The following is a 6,320-nucleotide window of genomic DNA, read 5'->3' as shown; positions in this document are numbered from 1 at the left end:
GTGCAGGACAAAGCACAAATAACACTGGCACTTTAAGTTTTTGTGGAGAGATTGGACATTTGCTGACATTCTCAGGATGATCAGGACAAAAAGAACTTATATAAAACTGACCAACACTTGATATCACTGACAAAATGAGATTGTTTGTGCTGGACAAAAGCACAAATGAGCACTCACGCTAAAAGTTTCTTGTGGAGAGACTGGACCTTTGCTGACATTTTAAGGGTGTCAAGCTCAAGAAACAGCTTCTGAAATACTTCAAACGTATATTTCAGTTTCAGTGGGTAACTTAAGTTGACAGCATAGATGACACCCATGAGCAGGAGACAAGTGTCTGTCACACTTCCGCAGTCCTCCAGAACTTCTGTCCCCTCAATGATGACTGACACGTACACGGGATCTTGGTTTTCCAGTGCCACACTGGGATGGATGACGGTGATCTTCATCATGTGATTACTGCAGTCCTCTTTCACTGCTTCTTGGCTGACGTCCTGTGAAAACAAATAAGCCACAATTAGAAATAACTAAGAATAGATTCCAAGTAAAAGAAAAGGTTAAATGAAAAGAAAAACAAAGAGGTATACTCAATTTAATGTACTCAAATCAAACAATATTCATATGGCACTTTTCATACGTAAAGTTACACAACATGCTTCACAGAGGCTGACCCTGAGACAAAGAAAGTCACTTTTGGGGGCCATCCAGACTGAGAGGGGTCAACGCCCATGACCACAGGGAGTCCCACCACAGTGACTACCCTGGACCGGGCAGACCAGGCTCCACACAGACGTGCAGAGCCCTCCAGCCACCCAGGCTGGGGCTGTCCATGGGACGGCACCCATGCTGGTAGACCAGAACTACTCCCAGTGTGGAAGGTCCCCATGGGGGAAACACTGGAGCTGGAAACTGAGGGATTAAATCAGTAAAATAAGTTATAAAGGAATAAATTAAACTACATACTCTTTAGCTAATAAGTTAATAAGTGATCGTTAAATAGTCAGAAAAACAGAGACAAAAGGCAAGTTAAAGTTTAAGAAATCAGTTAAAAGCCTGATTAAAAATATGCATCTTGGGTCTCTTAAAAAACATCACACGTGTAGAGAATCTTCGACCTTCAATATAATATCACAAGTGAAGACCAGATTATAAGACTAGACACTCCTTTTAATATGGTCATGATGATCATCAGATACCTGATAGTCTTTGATCAGCTCCTCTCCACTCTCTCCAAGATACTCAACTAAGCAACGGATCATAATGTCCCTTATGCCATCGACATGATGCTATTAAACACAAAAAGAAAATTTATTGCAGCGAATACATAACATAACATATGTAACATACATACATAACAGCACATAAAGATGTAAACAGAAAGTTACCCATGGGGAATGTAAGCCTGCAACTGCATTCTAACGTTGTGAAGTGTGCAACTTAACATGAATTTCTTAAAGGTCCCATGGCATGAAAATTTCCATTTCAGAGGTTTTTGAGCCTTAAAATGAGTTTCTCTAGCCTCCTTAAGTCACCCCAGTGAGTAGAAATTGCGAAATGTATTCACAGAGCAGTACAGCATTTCCTCCGTGTTTTGAACAGAGCGCCTCGAATTGTCTCGTTGACTCAAGGCTCCTGGCATGACGTCATGCCAGGATAGAGCTCATCAAAATTTCCCACCCCTTCTCTCCGCCACGCCCTCTGTCTCCACCCACTGCTGGTAAACTACCTGTATCTTACCCGCCCAACTCATGTGGAGTAGACCGAGACTCGCCACGACTGAAGACAGTCACAGAAGATACAGCAATGGCTTCCAAACGACTTTACCATGCGAAATGTACAGTGCCAGGATGTGAAGATGAAGAGAAGAATATGTTTCCGCTTCCATCCTCTGTCCCTTTGAAAACGGAATGGCTAATTTCATTTAGAGGGACAGGTGCCCATGCATGTTCCAAAGAGCGTCAGTGTTTGCGCGACACATTTCAGAGGAATGCTTTCACAACCCTACACCTGAAGTTGAAGCCTGGATCAGTGCCAAGCCTTGCCGGTCCATCAGCTACCCACACCGATCAAGTAAGTCATAATTATTTGCTAGCCGCTAGCTACTTTATGGGTACCAGCTAACTAGCCAACATTAGCTGTGGAGGTATTTATCCATGAAACCTACACTGCGCTACAAAACCAATACTCTGTTAAACTGGTTAGATTTGGAAAATTGGTTGTAAAACAAGACATTTGTCTTTTGACCAAGTATCTTACGTGTAGGGGACTACATACAGCATGAATACTTAGGTAAGCAAGTCTAGTTATGTTCTGCGGCTAGACGTCTGTTACACGGAAAATGACGCCCGACGATAACAATTCATATTTTGTAAGCCTTTCTTTAGATTGGTGACTTTATATTTTGTAAGCATTTGTTACGGTTTGGTGACTTTTTTTTAACGTCGAGTCGTTTCTGCTATTTCGTGTGTGATATGCGATCGGGTGTTGTGGCTAGGTGAAGGGTAGGGATGTTTAGCAAACATTTGCTGACTACCCTCGAACATACACCATTACGTATCTGTCAATTCGAACACAGTTTTGACTTCAAATCTGTCGTGACACGTCAGTTTATCACGAGTGTAATGCTCAGCTTTCGACCCATGAGATGTGTGCTCTCTGTCTGCATCAGGTTCACTCTTCACTGGCCAGCACATCAAGTGCTCACGTCCAGACATCCCGGAGCAGGGATGCTGCCTGCCAGACTGACCCCATTGTCTGTAAATAGGACTGCAGCCACACCGAAGAATGTTGTCTTTCTCTATACTGGAATGCTTTGCAGGTGAGATGTTTTACCTTGTAGTTGTTGAAAGTTTTTGTCTGAAATGTCATTATTGAGCCGGGTTTCTCCAGCACTATAAGGCACGAAACACCTAGACCAGGTCCCCTGAAAAGATTGTCTTGTGAATGTAATTTATATTTGATTTACCAAAAAATGTATACTTTTATGGGGTTTTCAGATCATAGTTCCTATGAAACTTCACAATATATGAAAAGCTTTTTCCAAAATGCTTTATTCCTACTTTCAAAAATATTGTTTTTTTCGTTACTACCATTAAAAGCAGCATTTAAATGTTTCAAATGCTATCTCAGCTGATATCACTTTCCTGATGCTTGAAATCAGATTTTTTTAAAAAAAAGTAATAAGAACAGCTTCTATAGCATTTTGGAAAAGAGCTTTTCATATGCTCTCCCATGATGATGCATGTGTCTCTACCAGCTAACCCCCACCACCATGACAAATGAAAATTCTGTGAGAAACACCGTTTACACATTGTTTCTTGTTCTTTCAGACTGTACTTGGCGGCGATCCACTTTAATGAAAATGCGAACCGACCACAGGCCCAGACAGCAGACGGTGTACCTCTCTTCAAAATCTCCTTTCCCAAATCCAAGAAGGGGGAGTGCAGTCAAACGTCAAAAGACTAAGCCAACCTTTGGTAAGACCTCAAAAGTTCAAGAATTCAAGTCCAACTACTTTTGCCTTTATCAAATTTACTGAGGTTAATTCCAACAAATAGGAATACAAAAAATGTGAGAAATAGAAATCTAAACAAACATAAATATATATATATATAGAACAAATATAAATATATAAATAAACATTGAAATGTACAAATGACTAACTGAAATATACAAATGTTGTGTGTGTACAGTGTGTATGAATGTTCTGTGTGAAAAGGGAATGTGGATGTCCTGATGGACCTAATTTTTCACACGCGAGGCAGTCTAAACCCGGTGCAGTGTCCTTCATCATCGGGGTACTTGGCACGGATACGCAGGACCACACAGGCAGGAATGACCACTCTGATCCGGCGACCCAAAAAGCCCCAGCACCACGCCACGAACTGCCTGTAGGCCAAATGCCTGAAGCGCCTGGAAGAACAGATAGAAAAAATTACACTTGCAGAGAATGTTGTTGTTCTTCTGTTATTGCTATGTTGTACATATTTACATATTCCTATGGATTATTCTTGATTGTGTTTTTATAATGTCTTGTAAATAAATCTACAAACACTCTTCATACTGTCTGCATAGTTGAATTATCAGGCTCTATTGGGTGGGTGTACTGTAAACTCTTATGTATGTGGCTATGAGTGATTATTTTACAACGCTTACCGATGCGTTCTTCTCAGGCGTAAACTGCCAAACAGGTAGATCCAAATGTTTACAGTGTTATCTGAGGGATCTCCATGCAGCATCTATTCTCCCTTTCTGTGGGCATTATCTCGCAAATTCCACATTGACACCTATTATTTTAAAAAAGAAGACAGTGTAATGATATTCTGTTTTCAGGTAATGCTGGCAAATATAACAATGAAACATCTTTAGTGGCAAGTAAATGAGTTAACATGTGAGCATGGAGAATAATTACATGCTGGTCATAATACTATCATGTTTTTTGCATGCCATAGGCTACTGTGTAACTACATGGGCAACGAACAGCTGGCTGTTCCCAGTGAAGACAGGCTACTAAAAAAGGTGTACACAGAAATATGTGGCATAAGTTTCATTCCGTGTAGTTACACTTTGGATCCAGCACCTGGTCAGGATATGATGAGGTATGTTTTTTTTTTTTGTATATTACAGCATGTAAACCTTTTTGTCTAGCAAACTTGGTTATAAATCGCTCCCCTTATGTCAACACTGGGTGGAGAATCATTTGCATGTTGGCAATGTGTACTATGGGAAATACTTTGGCAGTGTTACTGTTGTACAATGCAAGGCGACATTGAGAAAGTTACTTGGTGTAGAGACTGGAGATGCCAGCAGCCATACTCACTAATGTTAGCACTGCAAATACGTGCCCACATTGCAAAATAAGTTGGGAACTTATACGTTTTGTAAGCAAAAATAATATTTTAGGTAGTCCTGATGTAGTGACTACAATTTCTGCTCTAATTAGGCTACCGTAGGCTAAGCCACTGCTTGTATCTGCGCACCTCAGTGGTTCGAACCGACCCAACTATAAACGTTTCCAGACATAACATTTCAAACTCACCATTCTGAGACGTTTTGCTGAAGCCGCTGCTGATCTGCAGTTTGTTGCTGAACTGCCTGCGCCTCGGCTTCAGGGTCCGATTCCGGGTCGAAGGCGAACAGTACGATGGTTTGCTCACCTGCCATTTCTATTTTTTTTTTTCCTACTAGCAGGCAGCTAACATGCGCGGAGCCAAAACAGAGAATCAGACACGCCCCCATTCAGCCATGACACACCCCTCGCGCTCCTCCTTGCTTCTCATTAGGAAAACAGGGCACTGGAGAGAGCTCTGAAATGCGGCTTTCTTCTAAGTGGCCAAATCTGCGTTTTTCGGGTGAATTTTGAGAACGCCTGGGGGTATAACATCCTGAAGCCTCCGAAAGCCCATTTAAAGTGCCGCTACTATACCATGCCATGGGAACTTTAACAATGTTTGTTGAGACAAGTGTCAATGTCTAGTGCATGTCATAATCTGTGGGTCCAGAAACTCTGTCTCTGCCCAGTGAGGGAAATTTTCTGCCTCATCACTGGAACTGCAAATGAATTTTTTGTAACATAACAGTACCTCCTATCACAAAATGAACCAGGAAAGGACAGGAATTCCCACACACAAGAGTAATATTTTGGGAAATGATTGTAGTGGAGTCTATGGGCAGTAGGAAGGGATCTTGCTGCACTCAGAAGGTCACTTTGAAAATTCTGTAAATCTCTCTGCTTTTGAGCACATATTAAGGGAGACAGGTTTGTATACACTTCATGTGCATAAATTGTTAATTGTGGCCACATTGACATGATAAGAACAGTTTCAGGCCAACACAGACACTGATCACATTAAATAAAAGATTGATACATTCTCAGTGTGTATGACATCATCATTAGATTATGTAATTAAAATACACAAGAATTTTTGAAATTTTACCTCATTCAGTGAGTCCAACATTGGTTTTATTTTGGTCCCTGCAGTTCCGCCCTTCCTCCAAAATATCCCCAGGAGTTTGGTGGTGTACCTGTCCAATCTGGACAAAAAGGTTCGCTCCAGATGCATCGTGGTTATTCGTTTAAACTCCTCTTTGATCTGAAATGACAGATAAAAACACAAAATCATGTTAAAGATGACTCATGAGATCTCACATACACTTAGTTGCTGCATGAAACAAGAACTGCATTTACCTGATTTTCACAGAACAGAGAAGGCCATCTCTCCAAGAGGACTTGGATTTTGGGGCAATCCTTGACAATCTCTGTTCTCCTCATAGCAAAGGACTTCTCCATTTTCTCATTAATTGCCCTCTCATTGTTCTTCTTC

General features: G+C 41.2%; 1 long non-coding RNA gene across 2 annotated transcripts; it reads left to right on the top strand.

The window, feature by feature from the left end:
• Positions 1-2,763: 2,763 nt before the first annotated feature.
• LOC142390407 (uncharacterized) lies at positions 2,764-3,815 on the top strand. 2 transcript variants are annotated; one of them, XR_012770466.1, is made up of 3 exons: positions 2,764-2,815; positions 3,327-3,473; positions 3,716-3,815. It is a non-coding gene; the product is annotated as an uncharacterized LOC142390407 (long non-coding RNA). The 2 variants fall into 2 exon arrangements; XR_012770465.1 differs by having other exon boundaries at positions 3,690-3,815.
• The last annotated feature ends 2,505 nt before the right edge of the window (positions 3,816-6,320 follow it).

The sequence above is a fragment of the Odontesthes bonariensis genome, chromosome 10 (assembly GCF_027942865.1).
Source record: "Odontesthes bonariensis isolate fOdoBon6 chromosome 10, fOdoBon6.hap1, whole genome shotgun sequence".
NCBI lineage: Eukaryota > Metazoa > Chordata > Actinopteri > Atheriniformes > Atherinopsidae > Odontesthes > Odontesthes bonariensis.
This window is presented reverse-complemented; position numbering and strand designations above follow the sequence as displayed.